This window comes from Procambarus clarkii, chromosome 74 (assembly GCF_040958095.1).
Source record: "Procambarus clarkii isolate CNS0578487 chromosome 74, FALCON_Pclarkii_2.0, whole genome shotgun sequence".
In the NCBI taxonomy this organism is placed as follows: Eukaryota; Metazoa; Arthropoda; class Malacostraca; order Decapoda; family Cambaridae; genus Procambarus; species Procambarus clarkii.
Window position 1 is genome coordinate 10608879 of NC_091223.1, and position 23197 is coordinate 10632075.

Here is a 23197-nt window from a genome sequence, read left to right on the forward strand (position 1 = left end):
CATCTTGTCAGTCCAGAGGGACTTAAGTCGGTGTACACAGACGATAGTGTGTGTGTGTGTGTGTGTGGGTACACATGGGAACAGAGTATACATAGATTAGCCAAGGACTGAGAGGATGTCCATGTAATAATTATATTATTTCATTGTGGTAATCATTTTTGATCGTCCGTGGGACGGAGTGATATCATTTCCATGTATGGTCTTGCAGGTGTGGAATTCCAACACTGAGCGCTCAGGTATGTGTAACACCAGTGATTCCTGGCAATGATTATTGTGGAGTGTACCACAGTGTGGTCTTAATTTCTTGTATTGTTCCCAGGGCCATGACAAGTGTGATTTATATATATATATACGTATTGTAGTTGCATTTTAACATAATTTTGGTAGAATTTGGTGAGTGACGAGGCTGTCTGGAGAGACCGCCACCGCTCTGTTGAGTAACGTAACTCTCGAGAGTGTTTATTGGCATGCGTGATCGATAAATCACTCACCCATGTGATTCAAGGAGTGTGAGATCTCTTTAGTGTTCCCAATAACGTTTGATAGCTGTAACCTACATGTGTCAGCAGTAATTATGTATATATATATATATATATATATATATATATATATATATATATATATATATATATATATAATATATATAATTATATATATATATATAAAATCGTAGTATCATGGTGCCCAGTGTTATTGAGTTATTTACTGCGTGGTGATTGAATAGTTTGACCTATGTTCTAGGGGTTATTGAGAGCACTGGGGTCATTTGCAACAGTAAGTAAGTAAGTGTGTGCAGTATTCTAATACTTGGAAATTAGAGTACTTGCCGTGTGTGATATTGCAAAGGGGTTGTTATTTGATGGTGATTGTTACTTGTGTTGAGCATCACCGTATGGGATTGCAGTTCAGTAAAGTCATTGTGGGGCAGTGTTCTAGAGGGTTCATGTCCTGTAGGTTATTTTACTAGATTCTGCAGTATTGTCATTGCAACCGGATTGTAACGTAAATCACTGTGATTTGTTAGTGTGATTTGTCATTGTCGTGGGGAAACTCGGCTGTAGACGAGTACTTGGGTGCACATATATTCTCCTGGTTATCTGGTAGAACATTGAAGTCCAGTATTCAGTGAGGTGATTGCAAGGCAATTAATATAACGTAACCAAGGGAACGCCCATTGCTTTAAGAGAATTTGTTCTTTGACAATTTGAGTAACGTAGAATACGTTTGGGTTAATTTACTTTCCTGCAAGCAGCTACGGTAGTCTCAAGGAGCCTAGCCATCAGCCAGATAAGAATAAAAGTATTGTCTGTCGTAATTAACGGTCAGTGGGCCGGGTAATTGACATGTTTCAGGAAGTCAAAGTAATTAACCTCGATCCTTGTTTGATCGACTCACACGAAGGCTACATTGTTCCATTAACGTAACGTCGTTATCTGCCCGGAAGTACCGGCACTTGATTGACTCGTGGGAGGAGTAACGTCATTTTTTAATAACGTAAACGTGGTGCTAATTACTGTTATTAGCCACCTGAATTGGTCTGAGTATGGAAGGCTCGGACAGAATTCATACCTTAATGTAAATTGCTGAGCCAGTGGGAAAGGTTGCGTATTTTAATTGTTTAATTATTGATCTTGAGGATAGTAATTAATTAATCTAAAGGTAATCACGAGTGATTACCGTTCTCTTAGCACTTTGGACATTGTAAATCAGAGTTTACCATCGCTGAGTGATTAGTAACCGATTAACATAAATTAACGTAACTAGTGAAGAGATTAATCAGCTGTCTGGAAGTACAGGGATTAATGGAATTTTCTCACTGAATGCTCGACGGGTAGAGTGTTGTGTAATTTCCGCGTTACTAGTGACAGTTGTAAGAGTTATTAATTTAACGTAAATGTTACCTTGTTATTAACGTAAATGTTATTGTGTTATTAACGTAAATCAATTGTTATTGATTGTTGATCGTCCGTGGGACGGAGTGTTAACGTAAGGATTAATTTGAGGAAGGGTGCTGGAGTTGCCAGTGAACCCATTAGTTATTGTTTTCATTGGAAGACTACTGATTTGATTGCATTGCAACCGCCATTGCAGATGTAGACTGCACTGAGGCGTAGAACAGTTAGGAGGTTACTGGAGACGTGTTTCAGAACCTACTGTGCCATTTGTTGTAATTGTGATTATAGATCTGTTAGTTCTTGTTTCTTGTTGATTCCTCTGTGTTCACGCTTATGTTCGAGTTAGTTCATTATGCAGTCCGAGGGGCTGGTGTCTAGCTGTCATTGATTGTGTCACAGGAAGGATTTCGAGGTAACGTCATTGACATTTCTTTTTGTTTTGGTGTAGTAGTTAGTACTTTATTGAATAAACTAAGTTGTTATGGTTAACACTGTCTTTTCGTTACACCCCACACATTATAATTGTTATGCAAGTGTTCTTCACACTCGACTAATAAAATTGAGACTAATTCTGAGCTTTGGATCAAATATACGGCACCACACAACAATAAATTATTGTTGTGAGAGCCCTTGACTTACTCGTTAGATTCGCTTCGACGAATGGCGAAGGTCGGCGGCCTAGTGGAGGGGATTTCAATTGGGGTCTCGGCGTTTGCTCGCACCTAGTCAATTGTTCATACATGGTCCCAAAGTGAGGAATGAGCTGCTTACTACACTGGTGTGTTAGCTAAGCAAGTCCTTCCTCAGGCGACCTAATTGAATATCACGACAGGAATAAAGGTTAAAGAATAAAGAAAATTCGTAGAAATTTTCAGAGCTAAAATTCCTAATACCAATTTCAATTTATTCCACAAATTCTCATCAAAAACTCTCACAAATCATACAGTCCATTATTTATTTAAGTGATTATTCTTTCTAATGCCTATCCATAGACACTGGTTTTTCCCTGTGTTTTCTAATGATCACTTTTTATTAGTTTCCTTCTTTACTCAAAAGTGGGTGGTCCTTCGTTATTAAATTAAATAATTAAATAATTGAGTCAAGCCCCAGATAGCCCACAGTAACAAAGTCCATTTCATGTGGTCTCCTTCTCATGTTGGCCTCCGAATACATGATAGAGCTGATTAGTTAGTCAAAGAATCTGCCTTTAAAGGAGCCGTTGAGTGTAATTTTGGATTGTCAATGAGGAATCTGAGAGCAGCAGTACACCAAGAACTTCATCAAGATCTTGTAGATCTGAGGCAAAGTGAAATTGACACCAGTAATTCCATCTATCATCATACTATCATGCAAGAGGAGCCACACATCTATGAATCATCCAATAAAATCAGCAGACTTCTAGATGTTACTACTGCTCGACTTAGACTCGGTGTTACGACCCTAGGTTCCTCAGTGGAAACCAGAGGTTAAATTAAGCTATAAATAAATTACTTTACATTATTTGTTGCGCTTGTTGACGCGCCTTTGTTCCTATCTTCCTTGCCAGACGTAAGACGAATCTTGTTTCTCACAGAGCATTCAGACTCTTGAGCTTGTTTTTGTTATCAACTAATTTAACTAATCGAACTAATTATCAACTATTCTTAGAACTATTAAAGTAACCAGTATTTATGTCGATGAAGATTTGTAATGTTTACAAGCGGCACGATCAGCTGTTGTCTCCCCGTCAACAGCTGGAGAGAGCTCAGAATAGAGGCTGAAGCGTTCTTCTCTGAATTGCTGTGGTGGAGTCAACAACTTTACTGTGTTGCTCTGTATCCCTCTCCTCTTCTTCCTCCTCTTCCCTTACCTTATCCTGGGTCTAGTTTACAAAGCTAAGTATCGTGCTGCATGTTCGTTTTCTGGCATAAGTGTGTAGTAATGTGTATAGGTTTACGCTAGTATTTATATTGCTAAGTTACTCTAAGGGGTCTCAGTGGAACCACGTGTGCTCAAGTGGTACCATTAAGCTACCTAGAGTCCTTGCTAGTGTTCCTTGCCTAGTAGACTTTACCTTAGATTGTCCTAATTGTAAAACCTTGTATCCTGTCTATGTGGACCAAGCCTTTTAACGTAAGATAGTGTGGTAAAGTAATTATTGTTATTTAATGTATATGGGGGGTTGTTAAGAGGGTTTAATAAATAAGTTAGTTTTAAAGGAGTATCCATTCTTCTTGTGTAGGGGAGCATTGATCAAACCTCTAGGCTGACGTATTCACCTTAAGCCACTTACTTAATATTATTTATGTTCTTATTGGGGACCGGGCCTATCTGATCTCCCTTAAGTTTGATACATCCTGATTCTAACTGCTGGCCCTTCTCCATAATACTCTAGATCCCCCATAACAGCCCATAAAATCATAACAAGTGGGGGCCTGTCTGGGATGAACTTTTTAATTGTAAAAAAATTAGATTTTTTAGTGCCAAAACTGAAAATTCTTGTTTACTGCAAAACTGTTGTATGTTAGCATAGGGCACAGCTCAATTAGCTGGTAATTGAGGTAAGTGTGGCCTTGTGTTAGGGGCCGTGTAAATTTTTGCTCTCTTCGAATTTTTATTTTTTTAATTTTTTCTTTTGCTAGGCGCTAAATTAATTAGTGATGGCATCTAAAATGCAGGAACTGGCAAATGATCCTTCAGTTGTGGAGATTAAGAAGCTCACCAAAGCAAATGTAGTATTGTTAGGCAAGGAATTTGGTCTTCGAGTTAAACGACACTGATAAAAAGTGGACCTTGGTGAATGAAATTTTCAGCATTGTTTAGACCAAGAACAAGTGCCAAGTGATTCAATTTTATGCGAGCCCAGTCGAGGGGAAATTGTAGCTAGTAGAAATATAGAGTTAGAATTAAAACTATCCCAGTTAAGACAGGCAGAGCACGAGGCTAGAGTAGCAGACCAAAAGGCTGAATTGTTAGAACAAAACGCTAAAGTTGAAGAGCAAAGGCTCAAAAATGAGGGCGGCAAGAATTAGAGCAGATACCGCTTACCACCACCTGCCGGGGACTCAAACTCCAGGCATTCTGATAAAAAGCATAACTTGCCTGAATTTTCAAAGTCAGACCCTGAAAGATTTTTCAACCATTTTCAGAGACTAGCCATGTCCATGAACTAGCCAAGGGAAGAGTGGGTGAAAATCTTACAGAGGCGGCTTAGGGGTAAAGCACAAGATATTTTTATAAACATGCCTGACGACGAGTGTTTTGAATATAGTAAAGTCGGGGAACGGATTTTAAAGGCATATGAAATTACGCCTGAAGCTCACCGCCAAGCTTATCGCAACCTTAGGCCTACTCACAACCAACCTTTCACTGAATTTGCTAATGACCAAATTAGATTGTTTGAAAAATAGATTCGCTCGGCTAAAGCCGAAACATACGAGGCACTTAAAAATTTAGATTTAGTGGAGAATTTTATAGATAATATGCCTAGATAATGTTGCACGTTACATTAGAGGAAGGATAGAGGTAGATTCTAATATTGTGGATTTGACCAAGATGGCAGAAAACTACCGGTTATAAATAAATAATAAATAAATAAATGTTTATTCAGGTAAGGTACATACATACAGGAGATTTTACAAAAATTGATCGATTTATAGATAGAGCTAGTATATACAATGCCTAAAGCCACTATTACGCAAAGCGTTTTGGGCAGAAAAAACATTAATGACTAAAACTTAATACTAATTGAGTATAAAGAATAAAATGTGTTGAGAACAAATAAAAATAAAGATAAAAAAGGTGGGAACATGGCTGAAAAAGCAGCACATATACAATTAAGTCGACAAGCGTTGTTTAAAAGAACAGACATGGGTTGACAATAGAGGGGTAAGGTAGGTTACAGGGAATTCATTAGGTAGTGCTTCGTTTTTATCTTAAACTGGTTGAGAGAGGTACAGTCTTTAACATGGTTGGGAAGGTCATTCCACATTCTGGGTCTCTTGATTTGTAGAGCATTTCTAGTTTGATTAAGTCGTACTCTTGGAATATCAAAACTGTATTTATTTCTGGTGTGGTGCTCATGGGTTCTGTTACAACCTTCAATGAAGCTTTTGAGGTCAGGATTGGCATTACAGTTCAGCATTTTATATATGTATAATACACATGAGAGAATGTGCAGTGACTTAATATCTAACATATTCAGATATTTGAGTTGGGGCACCGAGTGGTGTCTGGGGCCAGAGTTGGATATTGTCCTAATAGCTGCTTTGTGTTGAGTAATTAGAAGATGCAAATGATTTTGGGTTAGTAGAACCCCAAGCACAAATACCATAGTTGAGATATGGATAAATGAGGGAGTAATAGAGAGTCACCAGGGCAGGGCGAGGTACATAATATCTGATCTTAGAAAGAATGTCAACAGTTTTTGATACATTTAGAATGTGCCCCTGGAAATTCAGCTTGTGGTCAATGAGAACGCCAAGGAATTTGCCATCTAATTTGTTACAAATTTGGGTATTGTTTATTCTGAGATTTATTTGATTAGAGGATTTATTGCCAAACAGAATATAGAAAGTTTTGTCATTGTTAAGGATGAGTTTGTTGGTAGTTAGCCAAAGATGGACTTTATTTAGCTCAGTATTTACTGTGGCATTTAGAGCAAGGGGGCCAGGACTGGAGTAAATGAAGGTTGTGTCGTCAGCAAATAGAACTGGTTTGAGGTGTTGGGAGGCATTTGGAAGGTCATTAATGTAGATGAGAAAGAGGAGAGGGCCATGTATGCTGCCCTGAGGAAGACCGATGTTGATGGGTAGGGTGGGAGAAATTGAATTAGTCACAGAAACATACTGGAGCCTGTCAGTAAGGTAAGATTTGAGGTACTTGCAGGGAGTGTCCTCTGACTCCATAATGATGTAATTTAAGAAGAAGGTTTTGGTGGTTGACAGTGTTAAAAGCCTTACGAAGGTCCACAAATAACCGCAACAGGGAACTCATTTTTATCAAGAGCTGCATGAATCAAGTTAATCATACTAATAAGTGCATCGTTAGTGCTTTTTTTGGGTCTGAAGCCATATTGACAAGAGCTAAGTATATTGTGTTTGGCTAGATAATGAGTAAAGCTGCTTGTAGATTAGTTTTTCAAATATTTTTGACAAGTTAGGCAGGATTGATATATGTCTGTAGTTGTTAACATCTGTGAGATCACTACATTTGTGGAAAGGGGTTACTCTCGATTTTTTTTAGAATATCTGTAAAGTTTTGGAGTTCAAGTGACTTGTTGAAGAGCAATGCAATAGCAGGGGCTAAAGATCTGGAGGCTTTTTTTGTAAATTAAAGTTGGTATCTCCTCAAGGGCACTAGACTTGGTTTTAAGGGAAAGGATTATCTCTTAACGTCAGTGGAATTAGTAGGCTTTAGGTACAGAGACTGTGCATAGTTACCTGTAAGATAGTCCTTAACATCAGTACTGGAAGATGGAATATCATTTGCAAGGGATGACCCAATGGAAGAGAAGAACCTATTGAACTCAATAGCAGAATCAGAGGCTGAAAACTGACCAGCGTTATTGGACAGGAATGTTGGTTTGTTATTTAAAATCTTCTTTGATCCCAATATTTGTGAAATTGTGCTCCAAGTTATTTTAATGTTGCTCTTTCTTTGGGTAAATTTATCTTCGTAGTATTTAGTTTTGGCTCGTCTAATTATTTTAGATAGCAATAACGAGTAATTCTTTGAGAATTCTTTGGAGACGGTTCCTAACGTATACTTCTTCTCAAGGTCATGTTTTTTATTAATGGATTTAAGTATTCCCTTTGTAAGCCAAGGATTGTTAATCCTTATGGTTGTGATTTGTTTCGTAAGCATAGGACAGTGCATGTTATAAAGGCTGAGAGTTTTTTGAAGAAAATATTGCACTGCTAGGTTGATGTCCCCTATGTTACCTAACTCGGACTCCCAGTTGACATTATCAGCAGCAGTTATAAAATTGTGTATAGCAGTTTCATTGTGCAGCCTAAAGCTTAACTCCCATGTCTCTAGAGGTGGATTGTTAAAGTTAGTTAAGAGAAATGTGGGGTAATGGTCTGTAGTGTTATCGGTGATTATACCTGAAGTAAGCGGAGAGGTTATGTTGGTCCAGATGTGATCTAGAGTCGTGGCAGTACGATCAGTGATTCTAGTAGGTCTAGTGATTAAGGGTATGAGGAAGCAGGAATTCATACAGTTAAGGAAGCTAACAGCAGTAGGGTGTTTAGGCTCGCAGAGGTCAATATTAAAGTCCCCTGCGATAATTAGATGGTTTTTGTTCAGTCTGTTATCTAGTATTAGATTTCTAAGGTTTGAGTTGAATTCGGACACATCAGTGTTAGGAATTCAATAGACTGCCCCCACAGACAGGATAGACTTGGCACCCTTGACTCTGAAACTGGCGAAGATATACTCCCCACAGCAGTCTCTAGTTCTAATTACTTTTAAGCATGTTAGTTCTTGGTGGTAGTAAAGAGCAGTACCACCACCTCTTTGAATTGCCGAGTAGTTAGGCATGTTAAAGAGTTGAGTAGTATCCTCTTTCAACCACGTTTCAGTAAGTATAATGAAAGAGAATTTTTTGTCAATAGTTTCAATCAAGGCACTAACATCATCGAAGTGTTTACCTAGGGATCTAACGTTCAAGTTGATTACAGAGATATTGTGATTATGTGTTAATACATTGTTTACATCATGTGCTGTAAAATATCTGCAATTTTGATCATTAAAGTGATGATTGTCATAGATAGTGGATAAGAGGTTTAGTTCTGGGTTTATACTTGTCTGCATAAAAAGGCTGGTTGAAGGAAAACAAGGCAAGAATGGCAATTACAAAATAGAATTTTGATATAAAAGAGGGAAAATGTATAAACAAGACTATACAAAACAAACACAAAATGAAAAAAAGAAAATAAAATAAAAAGTGAGGTAGCTTACAAGGGGCTTACAGGTACTCTCAGGTACACTATAAGTAATAATTTGCATTTTGAAACACAGGCAAAGCCAGGGGTACAATGGAGTAAGGGAGTATGGCGAGGCTAGGCAACCTAGGTAATAAATGAAATCAAAGAAAAAAGTTGAATAATAAACATAGGCAAATTTAAGCTAAAGATTATTAACTATAAGTAGTTTAGTTATGATCGTATAATTAATAAGACCTAAAGAAATATTAAAGCACTCAGTTAATTAAGTCCAATAAATGACTAGTAAAAAGTTAATTAAAAATGAATTTAAAAAGTTAAACAAAGAGACTTAGGATACCTAGCCCGCACTAGGTGACAAGGGGTTAATTATGTTGACTCATTGAGAGTGATAATAAGGTTAGACAAACCACATTGGGTGAGGAAAGTGTTGAGGTTATCCTCATTAGCAATTGTAAACATTTTACTTACTGATGTCTTTCTCACTTTAATCAAGCCATCTCTGACGAAGCACTGATGAATCGCATCTGGGTTTTGATGACGGATTTGACGCAGGCAGTAGAGGAGCTGCTGTCTTTTTCTAGTCAAGTACTCGTTGATGTAGATTCCCTGTCGTTGGGATGCAGCTGTCCGGACAAGATGTGATTTCGTGAACTGGGAAGCCAGCTTCAGGCAAATTTTCCGCTGGTTTTGTCCTATGGGTTCCTTTTGCCTACTCTGTAGGCAACAATATTGTCTGTTTTGTTTAGAGTGAACTGCAATTCTTTTTTTAAGAGATCCTGAACAATTTCAATACACTTTTCACCTTGGCATTCCACTGAAATAGCTTGGGACGACTCAACTGCAAAATCAAGCAGCTTTTGCTGATCTTGTTCATCCTGGGTGACGGAACGTTGGGCGGATAATGTATTGATACATGCAGTCATTTTGCTGAGAGCTTCCTCTTGTTTTTTTATGGCTTCATCAGATTTCAGACGAATGTTTTCCTCACGGAGATCATTCAAGTCATGCTGGAGTTGATCTTGGCTAGCCCTAAGTTTCTTTAATTTCATTTCAAGTTTCTAATATCCTCGCGGAGGAGGGTTATTTCTTGTTGTTGTTGATGGAGGTTCGAAGGGTTTGCTTGATTTTCAGTTTGAAGACTCAGGATAATCGTATTTTGAGCCTCAAAGACTGAGCACAACTTTTTGAACCACTGATTCTCGGCCCAGTTAGAGAAATCCAGTGAGGGACCAGTAGCACGCTTGAATTTCGTAAACTGGGATGTAAGAATGGTAATAGGAAAGGATTGAGAGGACACCGCTCCCTGGCTCAATGGGGTGGAGGGGAGGGCAGCACCGCCGCCACAGGCCCCAGAGCTTCCAGAGGGAGAAACACGATGACTGTCAGTATTTGTCGGGATGGATGCCTTGTTAGGGGCTTTGTTGCTCTTATTTTCCAGCACAGTCCTGTTCCTGGGAGACATGATAGGTCGAGGATGACTGGAGTATATGTTGTGGTGGAAACTTGCATCAGGCAGCGCGGTGGTGGGCAGAGGCGGGCAGCAGCACTGGTACTCACAGCTAGAGAGGATTGTTTTGAATTTAGTTTGCGATGGAATGAGTCGATTTGGGTTGGTTACTTTGAATGTGCTATGACATGCTTGGACTCCACGTACTTAGCTGCCTGTGGGTGGTGATCTACATCATCTGGCAGTAGTTTAAGGGCTGAAATACAGCGTAGAGTGAGGAGCGTAGCGTGCACTCACCAGCGTCGGCTGCAGCATTAGTGATGACATTGTGGTTGGCGGGCAAAAGGCCCAATAAAAATAATTCTATCCCACAGAGTAACAAAACTTATACCCACAGCCAGTCTAGACCAGCTCATTCTAACCCTAAAACTAATGCACCTTCTGTTTCAGACATAACTAACCCTGTTAAATTGTCTAGCCCACGGCACCTAAGGGTGAACCAAAGGGCAATCCTGTTAGTAATGTCTCTTCTCCCCGACGTGTCTGTGGTCACTATAAACGTGCAAACCACCCTACTATCCGTTGTTGGCAACTATACCCAGAGAAAAGACCCAATGCTCTAGTTGTGACACAGGGCTTGAGACCTTCTGAAGGGTTAGGGAGTAAGACCTCCAACCCACAGTGGTTGGACCTGCTTACCCCATTCTTATTGAAAGGGAGTCTACTTTTGTCTGAGGGGTTCTTCCTGGAAGGACGTGGTGATCTTCCGAGACACCGGTGCCATCCAGACTTTACTTTTAGAGAGTGCGTTGCAAGGTGCCAACACTCTCGACACTGGAGAGGTAGTACTGGTCGAGGGTGTCACTAGTGATACTCGAGCAGTAACCCTCCATAAGGTTACCCTGGAATCTGATTTCCACAAGGGTGTTTGTACAGTCGGAGTCACTTCGTACCTACCTTTCCCTAATGTTGATGTAATATTGGGTAATGATTTAGCAGGGGATAAGGTAGGGGACTCCAGACTTCCTATTATGTTGCCTACCCCTAAGGTTTCCCTGGATCTACCCGCTGCAGAGGATAATGTTTTGTACCCTGCGTGCACGGTGACCAGGTCTATGGGACTTAAATGTAAGGGCAGCCCTGTGCTTGCCAAGGTGGGAAATCCCGAGGACACGAGCAACTTTTCGAGTGGTGAAAACCAAGTGGACCTTGCGGACATATTCATGGCCCGACTCGATGACGTGGCCGAGAACACTGTGGAGAGCCTGCCACCGCCTCCTACCGAGAGTAGTGAGGAGGTGGAGGAGAACACTGTTGAGCCTCGGCCAATGACATCTGACCAAGGCCTGGATGCCTCCTTGAGTGAGTTACAGAAAGCTGACCCCAGTCTTGCAGAATGTCACAAAGTAGCCCTCTCCAAGGAGGAATTTGTAGACACAGCAACAGGGTACTACTACAATGATCAGATTTTGATGAGAAAATGGAGACCACAGAGTGCTACCTCCCACTCATTTGACCCTTGTCAAATGAGTGGGAGGTAGTCCACAATGTGATGTTGCCAACCTGCTATAGAGAGTTTTGACAGCTGCTCAAGATGATCCTATGGGGGACATCAAGGTATTAATATTACTTATGACAAAATTTTCATATATTTTTTTGGGCCCAAGTTGAAAAGCAATGTGGCAAAATTTTGTAATTCATGTATTGTTTGTCAGCTTGTGGGGAAACCAAATTAGACACCACCTAAAGCTCCTCTAAGGCCTATTGTCGTGCCAGAGGAACCATTTTCTCATGTGGTAATAGACTGTGTTGGTCCATTACCTAGAAATAAGTCTGGTAATATATACCTAATCATGATGATGTGTATCACGACCCGTTACCCAGAGGCTTTTGCTGTAAGGAACATCCGAGCAAAGACTGTTGCTGCTCGCATGTTGCAATTTTTTCTACTTTTGGATTGCCTCGGGTTGTGCAAACTGACAATGGTACTAATTTTAAGTCTGATATTTTTTAACAATTCTGTAATGACTATAGAATAACTCATATGGTTTCCAGCCCACACCATCCACAGAGTCAGGGGGTAATTGAGCGGTTCCAACTAACTCTGAAGCAGATGCTGAAGACATCGTGCGAGAGTTCCCACAACTTCTGGGATGAGAACTTGCCTTATGTTTTGTTTGCTGCTCGAGAAGGGGTTACAAAGTTCACTGGGTTGCTCTCCTTTTGAGTTAGTCTTTGGCCATAAAGTTCGTGAACCCTTGCAAATGTTACAGGAGAATGTCAGGGAACGTAACGTTGACCGAAGGTTTGGCTTTCTTTGCGCAACATCACCAGAGACTCGAGGACTGCAAGGCGGCTGCACTAAAGTATCTTGGGAAGGCCCAAGAAAATATGAAAGAACGAAACGATGCTAAGGCTAAGTTGCCGGTATTTCAGCCTGGCGACCCTGTCCTGGTATTAAAGCCTCGACTAGGGAACACTATGTCCCACAAGTACGAAGGCCCCCTACATTGTGACAGGAAAGGCTGGGGACCTCACGTACGAAATGAGGCACTCTGACAAGCGTAACCAGGTGATGCTCGTACACTTGAACTGGCTGAAGAAGTTCCAGGGCCCCAGGCCCATCACACTGACCAATGTTTCTATTTCCAGTGAGGGAGGGGATGATTGTTTTGGGGACCCAACTAATCTCATTCTCAAAAATTCTAGTTCTGTGAATGCTGTGGAGGAGGGACTGTCCCATTTGTAGATGGCCCAACGTGAAAAGGTGCAGTCGTTGCTTGACGAATTCTCCAGTCTGTTCAGGGAGGTCCCGACCCAGACTGATGCCATTTACCATGATGTCAAGTTGATGGACTACACCCCTATTCGCCTTCAACCCTATCGGATGAGTCCGGAAAAGAAGGCCTATCGTACAGAAAGAGCTCGACTTCCTGCTTCTGCACTGGCCTCATCTGTCCGAGCCAGGGCTCTTGGTGCTCGCCCTGCCGTTTGGTCCCCAAACCAGACGGCTCCTGGCAACTATGCACTGACTATCGGCAGCTCAACAAGGTGACCATTGTGGATGCCTATCCGCTGCCCCTCCTCGAAGACTGCATCGACGAGATCGGAAACACCACGTACGTCTCGAAATTCGACCTCTCAAGGGGTTATTATCAGATCCCACTCACAGAACGTGCCAAACAACTAACTGCGTTCGTAACACCTGATGGTGTCTTTGAATATCAAGTGTTACCGTTCGGCTTGTATAACGCCCCTGCCACGTTTCAGAGGCTAATGAACTCTCTGCTCGCTAATGTGCCAAATTGTTGGGCGTATCTAGATGACATTGTGCTATTTGATAGTAATTGGACTGACCACATAGATAGGTTGCATTTAGAGTTAAGTTTGCACAGTTCTGAAAAGTGCAAACTTAACTCTAAATGCAAAAAAGTCATTTTGGCAAAGGCACATTGACGTACCTCGGTTATGAAGTGGGCCAAGGAAAAGTGTTACCTCGGCAAGATAAAATCAGTGCCATTCTAGAGTATTCAGTACTCCGGTCTAAGAAGGACGTTCAAAGTTATATCTGTATGTGTGCGTACTACCAACGCTTTTGTCAGAACTTTTCCAGTGTTGCTACTCCTCTTACAGACTTGTTGCGAAAGGCCGTTAAATTTAAGTGGTCATCAGACTGTGCAGAGGCGTTTAAAAATTTGAAATTGATCTTAGCTTCCGCCCCAGTGCTCGCTAGTCCAAGGTTGGACCGATCGTTTAAAATTCATGTTAACGCTTCTGACTCGGGTGCTGGTGCAGTGTTGTTGCAAACTGGGGATGATCAAGTGGACCACCCAGTATACTATTACTCTGTGAAATTTGACAAGGCACAATGCAATTATTCAGTGGTAGAAAAAAGAGGCATTGGCGCTAGTGTTAACATGTAAAAAGTTTAAAGTATACCTCACAGTTAATATAGTGGAAGTGTACAGGGACCATAACCTACACGTGTTCATAAACCGGATGAAGGTGAAAAATAAACGCATCCTCAGGTGGGCATTGTACCTACAGGACTTCAATCTTTCCATTACCCACCTACCTAGGCCGGCTCAACGTGATAGCCGACGCTCTGTCTCGGTTACCTGAGTAGCATTTATCTGAGCCACAGGAAGCCATATACCAATGGTCATGCTTTAGTTATTTATTTTTGGTTCTCCTGTGACATTAAATATTCCGTGTCAAATTTATTACTTCCCCGTTTTTTTTTGTATGTGCTTTTTCTTTCAGAGAATTCCTTTGTGTGTTTTTCTTTCAGAAGATTTATTTCTGTGTGCTTTTTCTTTCAGAGAATTCCTTTGTGCTTTTTCTTGCAGAGAAATTTTTGTTTTTGGTTGATTTTCTTTTATGGCATAGATTTTCATTTTTATTCTCTGTATACTCTTAAAAAAATATGACTACTATTCTAGTAGTCACTTTTTTTTCTCTCTAAAACAAAAATTAGTAGGCACAATACAGCATATGGCTAGCACATAAAAGAAGAAAGCAATGAACACAATGATAAAGTTGTTTGGGTTAAGTACATAAAGGTTGGGAGATTGGGTAACACTAGATACAGAGCAAATTTAAAGCTCAGTGTAGGAAACTACGAAGATGAAATTAGGTAATTTTTGTTTTTGTTTTTAAATGAGGCAAAAGTTTGACAGCTTTTTAATTCACTAGGGAGTGAGTTCCATAGACTAGGTCCCTTAATTTGCATAGAGTGTTTACACAGATTAAGTTTGACCCTGGGGATATCAAAGAGATATTTATTTCTGGTGTGGTGATAATGGGTCCTATTACACCTGTCCAGGGAGAGTTTCAGAACATGGTTTGCTTTTAAGAACAGGGTTTTGTATATGTTAATTGACACAAGAGAATGTGTGGAGGGAGTTAATATTTAGCAAGTTTAGGGATTTAAACAAGGGAGCTGAGTGTTGTCTGACAGCAGAGTTTGTTATTATTCTGATAGCAGATTTTTTAAAAAATAAATAAATAAATAATTTTATTCAGGTAAGGTACATACATACAAGGTAAGATACAAAGTTGATGGATTTATAGATAGAGCTAGTACATACAATGCCTAAAGCCAATATTACGCAAAGCGTTTCGGGCAGGAAAAACATTAAAAACTAAAACTTAATACTAATTGAGTTTAAAGTATAAAATGTGTTGAGAACAAATAAAAATAAAAATAAGAAAGGTGGGAACATGGCTGAAAAAGCAGCACAAATACAATTAGGTCGACAAACAGCGTTGTTTAAAAAAACAGACATGGGTTGACAATAGAGGGGTAAGGTAGGTTACAGGGAATTTATTTGGTAGTGCTTTGTTTTCTTCTTAAACTGGTTGAGAGAGGTACAGTCTTTAACATGGTTGGGAAGGTCATTCCACATTCTGGGTCCCTTGATTTGTAGAGCATTTCTAGTTTGATTAAGTCGTACTCTTGTAATATCAAAACTGTATTTGTTTCTGATGTGGTGCTCATGGGTCCTGTTACAACCTTCAATGAAGCTTTTGAGGTCAGGATTGGCATTACAGTTCAGCGTTTTATATATGTATAATACACATGAGAGAATGTGCAGTGACTTAATATCTAGCATATTCAGAGATTTGAGTAGGGGTACCGACTGATGTCTGGGGCCAGAGTTGGATATTGTCCAAATAGCAGCTTTGTATTGAGTAATTAGAGGAAGTAAATGATTTTGGGTAGTAGAACCCCAAGCACAAATACCATAGTTGAGATAAGGATAGTGCTGGGTGATGATGGGCTTAAGGTGGTTTGCAGTGGTAGACCCTCATGCACAGATACCATAATTAAGATAGGGGTAGATTAGTGCATAATATAGTGAGAGGAAAGCAGAGTTAGGAACATAATATCTTATTTTAGAGAGTATACCAACGGTTTTAGAGACTTTCTTAGTTGTGTGTTGAATGTGGGTGCTGAAGTTGAGTCTCTTGTCTAGGAATAGGCAAAGAAACTTGCCATCATTTTTATTACTGATGTTAGTGTTGTCTATCTGTAGCTGAATTGCATTCGATGATTTGCTTCCAAATAAGATGTAGAAGGTCTTTTCTATGTTTAATGTTAGTTTGTTAGTTGACATCCATACGTGAACTTTTTTTAATTCATTATTCACAACATTATTTAGTGTATGTGGGTTGGGGTATGAATAGATAAGGGTAGTATCATCAGCAAACAATATAGGTTTAAGAATATTAGAGACATTAAGCAGATCATTGATATAAATAAGAAATAGAAGAGGTCCTAAGATGCTGCCCTGTGGCACTCCAATGGTAATTGGTAGAGTGGAAAAAGTTGTATCATTGATGGTTACACATTGGTGTAACCATCAATGATACATCAATGATACATCAATGATACATCAATGAATGGATCGGGTGTAGTCAAGGGCAAGGCCTCGGATTCCATAATGCTGGAGTTTAAGTACGAGGTAGTTGTGATTAACAGTATCAAAGGCTTTTCTTAGGTCAATGAAGAGTCCAATTGGAAACTCATTTTTGTCAAGGGCTGAGTAGATTACGTCAAGGAGACTAATGATTGCATCATTTTTGCTCTTTTGTGACCGGAAGCCAAACTGGCAAGGGATCAGTATGTCGAATTTTACGAGGTAGGAATAGAGCTGTTTGTAGATAATTTTTTCAAATATTTTTGATAGAATGGGTTGGTTTGATATTGGTCTGTAATTGTTTATGTCCGCCGGATTGCCTCCTTTATGGACTGGCGTTATTCTTGCTTTTTTAAGGATATCAGGGAAGATGTGACACTCTATAGATTTGTTGAAAAGTAGAGCTATGGGTGGGGCAAGGGCATGGGATGCGCTCTTGTATACAATGGAAGGAATTTCACTGGTGTTCCCTGCATTGGTTTTTAGAGAGTGTATGATGGATACAACATCTGCTGGGCTGATTGGTGAAAGGAGAAGATAGTTTGGATAGCTGCCTGAGAGATATGTATTAATATGTGTCTGAGTCTGTGGGATTTTACTGGCAAGATTAGCACCAACCGATGAGAAGAAGCTATTAAAATTCATTTGCCATTTCTAAATCAGTTGACGGTGTATACTATTGTAGTGTGGGTTGGTGGTGTTGTCGCGTTGTTGATCCTTCCTTACGGACAACCCAACCCACAACTCGGTAGAGTGCTTATACTTCACCAGGAGATCACACTGAGCACTTCTGGCTCTTGGAGAGGGGCTCAACGTCACACGTTGACGTTGACATCAAACAGCCACGCTATAACTACGTCGATATCCTTTACCGGTTGAATCGACGAATCAATTTTCTCCAGCGTCTTCCTCGTCGGCTAACTCTGCCTTCATCACTACCTAGACAGGGTACTCAATGGCTTGGCGGTCTCCTGACGCATCTCCTCGGATGTTAGTCAGGTTCACACTCTCAGGTGTCCCACCCGTGCCGTGGCCTTCTGGGCACTCCTCTGGCACAGTCTCCGCCATGACTCTCGGCAACACCTTTGTCCTGCACAAGTTATTCCCCAGGATCACTTGGACTCCTGGAATAGGTATGTCGGGGCATACTCCCAACATCACCTCTGGCGACACATATTCCGACCTTAGCTGGACAGTACAAACGGGCATGTCACTCTCAGACAATAACCCATATACTTTCATCTTACTCCTGCCAGCTAACCGTCGATCATTCCCAATCAGACTTCTCGTGATCAAGCTCTGATTAGCTCCGGTATCTCTTAAGATACCAACTTCTACCTCAGGTTGGCCTCCTATACTGATTCCAACCTTTGCTGATGAACTGGCCTATACCTCTCGTTCACTAAGTTCACCCTCTGTGGTTTGTCTTGGAACACATTACTATATTTACTTCGGGGGTCACACATGGCCAGGGTCACAACTCTCTTGCCCTGCCGACAGTCTCGCATCACGTGACCCAATCCGTTACAATTGTAACACCTCACCTGGGAAAAGTCTCTTCTATATGTTCCAGAGTGGCTCTTACTTTGTCCGCTCGCATGAGAGTTCCTCAGGCCAGGCACACTACCTGCACTCTTTGGGGCTTTACTGGACTCTTGATTTCCTGGATCACGATTAGTTTCTCATTTAGCTCCTCCATCCTCACTTTCAGACGAAGTGAGCGACCTACTCTTCTGAGTTTTAGGGTACTTACGTTTATCTTCCCATTTATCAAAATTCTTCTCACCCCAGACTCTTCTGGGTCTTTCATAATTTCTTCCTCCCCAGACTCCACTGGGTCTGCCATTGCTGCGTCTCACCTCGCTTCTCACTCTGTTCTCCCTCAAGCTCTTATATGCTTCCGTAATCATATCCACCCTATCTGCGGCATCTTTCACCTCCTTTATCCCTGCTTCTTGGATCTTGAACTTTGTTTCGGGATGCATCATTTCTAAGAACTTTTTCATTACCATCAGTTGCTTCAGGTCAGTGTAAGATCCAACTCCAGCAGCCTCAATCCACTTCTGGAATCGTCTTTCCAGATCCCTTGCTGTCTCCGCAAAGGTACTTGCTCCAACTTTGATCATCTCTCTGAAGCGCTTCCTATAAGCTTCTGGGGTTAGCTGAAACAAGCGCAGTATGCTGCATTTACTGTGACATGATCCTGGCACTCTTCCAGTGACAATTGGGTGTATGCCTCTCTGGCTGCACCGGTCAATCTTAACTGGACCAGCTGAGCCCATTCCTCCTGTGGCCACTCCTTGATACTGGCTACCTTTTCAAAATGCTCGAAGAAGCTCTCTGCATTTCGGGAACAAACAAGGGAATGTCCTTCTCCCTAACCCTAACATCTGGTGTGTGTGATACTTGGGTGGTGCTCCCTGGCAACCCATGTTCAAACTTTTGCTCAGCCAAGGTTCTATTCGCTTCTATCTGCATTTGTTTTGTTTTCTCTTTTTCTTTCTCGACATGGGCTTTTTCTTTTTCGACTTGGGCTTTTTCTTTTTCTTTCTCTTGTTCCAACTCCAGTTCCCTCATTCTGGTCTTCTCTTTTTCTTTCTCCACCTCTAGCCTGGCTCTCTCTTTTTCTACCTCCAGTCTGGTTTTCTCTTTTTCTACTTCCAGCCTGGTCTTCTCTTTTTCTACTTCCAGCCTGGTCATCTCTTTTTCCTTCTCGGCTTCATTTTTCATCTGGAGTTCCAATTTCACCTTTTCCAGCTGGAACTGTCTCTCCTTGTCCTCTCGTTGTTGCTGCATCTGGAGCTCTAACTGGAATCTCTCCAAGCTCCTATTTCGGCTACTCCTGCTACTCCGGCTACTCTTACTGTTCCTACTCGATCCCTGGGATCTCACTTCATCCTGCCCATCGTCCTCCTTTCCACTTTCAGCTCCTTTCTGGGCTCCTTGTTCTGCCGCTTCACTTTTGGCTCTTAACTGCCTCAGGATCTCATCCTTCATCCCAGCTACTTTAGATGCTTTCAACCTAATGCCACATTTTTCTGCTATATGTATTAATTGATCCCTGGTGCAACCTTCCAAGTCCTCAGGCTTGCCTGACTCCACAAATGCCTGCACCTTATCCATCTTGCCCTGTGAGTCTTCCCAAGAGAGAGAATATACACCTGCGGTCACACAGTTTATAATTTCAACAAGGGGTGTACCAATCCACTCTTGGACAGGGTGCGGGTGTGTCAGTTCACTCTCCCGGACACAGGCCCCAAATTTATTATAGTGTGGGTTGGTGGTGTTGTCGCGTTGTTGATCCTTCCTTACGGACAACCCAACTCACAACTCGGTAGAGTGCTTGTACTTCACCAGAAGATCACACTGGGCACTTCTGGCTCTTGGAGAGGGGCTCAACATCACACATTTAGGGGAAACGGCTCCAATACTTAGCCTCGTTGTCACGTGCACACACCCACTCGAGCCGCTATGACTCCCCACTCTCCTTATGTGATATGATCTCAATCCCCTTTGACTTATTAATTTTCCATCCTACCCGGTCTGCAGTGGTGGTTCTTTTGTTCTATAGGACAAGTCTTATAATACAATGTTGCACTATCAGCAAGAGAACATATATATCTAAAAACATGTACAAGGAAAATCAGCGTATGCATGCAATAACAAAAATATTACTATAAATGTTCCTTGATACACAACAATGATCAATCGATCACCCTATCAGTCCTAGAACACATACATCTGTAGTTAATCCAGCCCACGACTGTAACTCTATTCTTCAGTATAAACACTCCTCGGCACAAGAATGGCAAGCAATCACTCACCGTTCACTGCATCTTGCACGCTAATGACAACCAATCACTCTATCAACTCCCTACAAATAATCATTTAGAACTTCCCTTCCACATCTGGAAGTTCACTACCCTGATCTCTTCAGGTTCTTCCGGATTTAATCTACCAGGATTCTCTGCAGCTCCTCCAGGCTGCTACCATGAAATTTTTCTTTGGCAACTATGGTGCTGCGCCACTTCTACTAGGGTCCTCCACAGCTCTCCTGGCTGCTACACCATGAAGTTTCCTCGAACAACTATGGTGCTTCACCACCTCTACAGAAGCACGCGACCCTCTTCACTGCTTCTCCTCACAGCTCGAGGTTCTACTCCTCCACTATCTTGGAGTCTCATCAACTACTCCCTCTGTGCTGGCTTCGAAGTTCTCAGCAACTTCTTCCCCAAAGAAAAACCTGCAATCCATTGACACTCCAATAAAAATGTTTCCCCTTAAACACATAAACAAAAATAACCACACAATATGTTTGCCTCCAACATCTATCTGCTCTCTACATACTGTGAGAGTGGACTCCCCAGTTTTGGGCAGGTCCATGCTCCGCCTTGCCCGGTGGTCCTCACTCACTCTGGGAGGGTCCTCCACCGCCAGGAGCTGGGCTCCCTCAGTCACCTGCCAGCGCTCAGAGGGGATGGATGTCGCTCCGTCCTCCAGGACGTTCCTCCCTCTCCACTCTCTTATTTTAGGCCTTCTGCCTTATCAAAACATGTCTAACTTATCAATAAACATTGCTACTGTCGCTGGGCTCACACCCAACTACAAGTAATCGCTATAGACTGGCTAAAAATCGTACTTACCACAGATTGTCTAGTCGAGGGTCGCTCCTCCCTCTGGCGGAGTCTGGTCTGGGCACTCCCACGGCCCACGATAATGTCTCTGGACGGCTTAATAAACACTCCTCGCCGTCCAGGACTTGAGACCACAACGTTCCCAGCTCGATTCCACAGCTGGCACATCTGCACACTTCTCTTCTCTTGGAGATATATCACTAGGGGTTCCTTTCTGACGGGAGCTCAAACGGAGCATGGCTTACCCCTGCAATGTCCAGCACTCAAGTGAGGTCAAAGCCCTCCAGAAGCGAGCCTCACGCCTCCAGCAAATTATCTACATCCCCTAACCAGTCATTTATCTATTTTTTTATTCACTGCCCATAATCTCAAATTGTTTATTAAATTCAACGAACTATTTTACATCTGTGCTATCACCTCTATATTTCTTAGACCTTCTAGTCAGGTCAGGCTTGATAGAATAATTCTCAAAGGGGAGACTCGTTTTTCGGCTGCCTGGGATCATAACAATACCCATCCTTTTAAAGTTTTAATTGGTTACGTGAGTGTTGTTTAGTTCCTAGGATACCAGAGATTGTTTCCATGCGCTTTCATGTTGCCTTTTGCTTCATTGAATCTATTCACATAATACGAAAGTTTTGCCTTTCTTATGATACTGGTAAGCATTGATGAGTACCTTTAACTACTTCCTTTGAAACTAGGCCAATCCTAAGTTTCTTTTCATATTCATATTTCTTGTTGATTGAGTTGAGAATGCCATTTGTGAGCCATGGATTGTTTAATCTTTTGTCAGTTACTGGCTTGGTAAGAAGGGGACAATGAAGGTTGTAGAGGCTTAGAATTTTGGAGAGGAAGAGGTTAGCTAATGAATTTATATCCTGGGTATTATTGAATTCAGAATCCCAGTTAATATTGTGAAGTGCATTTGTAAGATTGCCTAAAGCTTATTCACTGTGTAACCTGAATGAGAGTTTCTTGCTTTTTGGTGGTGTTATGTCCATGTTCCCTATAAGAAAGGTAGGATAGTGGTCAGTTGTTCTGTCGTAGATTATATCAGATATAAGGGAAGCTGTTATGTTTGTCCATATGTGATCCAAGGTAGTGGCTGATGTTTGAGTGATTCGGGTAGGTTTGGTGATTGTGGGGATTAGCATACAGGAGTTCATGCTGTTAAGGAAATAGTCAACTTGAGAGCAATTTTGTTGACAAAGGTCAATACTGAAGTCTGCTCCCAGAATGATGTGATTTTTGTTGAGATTGTTGTTTATAATGAGATTCCTTAGGTTATCTGAGAAAGAAGCTATGTTAGTATTGGGAAATCTATAGATGGCTCCAATAGTCGAGGAGGATTTAAGGGATTTCATTGTAAACTGGGCAAAAGTATATTCACAGTAGTCATCTCTATCACTAATAACACTGTTGCAGATAAATGTATCTCGGTAATATATGGCTGTTCCACCACCTTTTTTTATTAGGCCTACAGTTGTGAATGGCTTTATAACCAGCTAAGTTGTAGAGTTGGGTATAGTCTTTATTTAGCCAAGTTTCTGTTAAAATAATGAACGATAAGTTAGTACCTAGTGCTGTGAGTAATGCATTTATATCGTCAAAAATGTTTACCAAGTGATCTAACATTTTAGTTGTAAACTGATAAGCAGGTGCTATTTTGGAGTTTGTTTTTTGCCTGGTGTGCTGTGTAATACTTGCAATAATGATGATCAATGTGCTGGTTGGTGTAGATATGAGACAGAAGATTTTGATCAGGATCAATATCAGTGTGCATGGAAATGCAGAGGGATCACAATACAAAATACATGATATAGCAAAACACAAGAATAGAAGCAAATACACATAAAATACAGTAAAGACT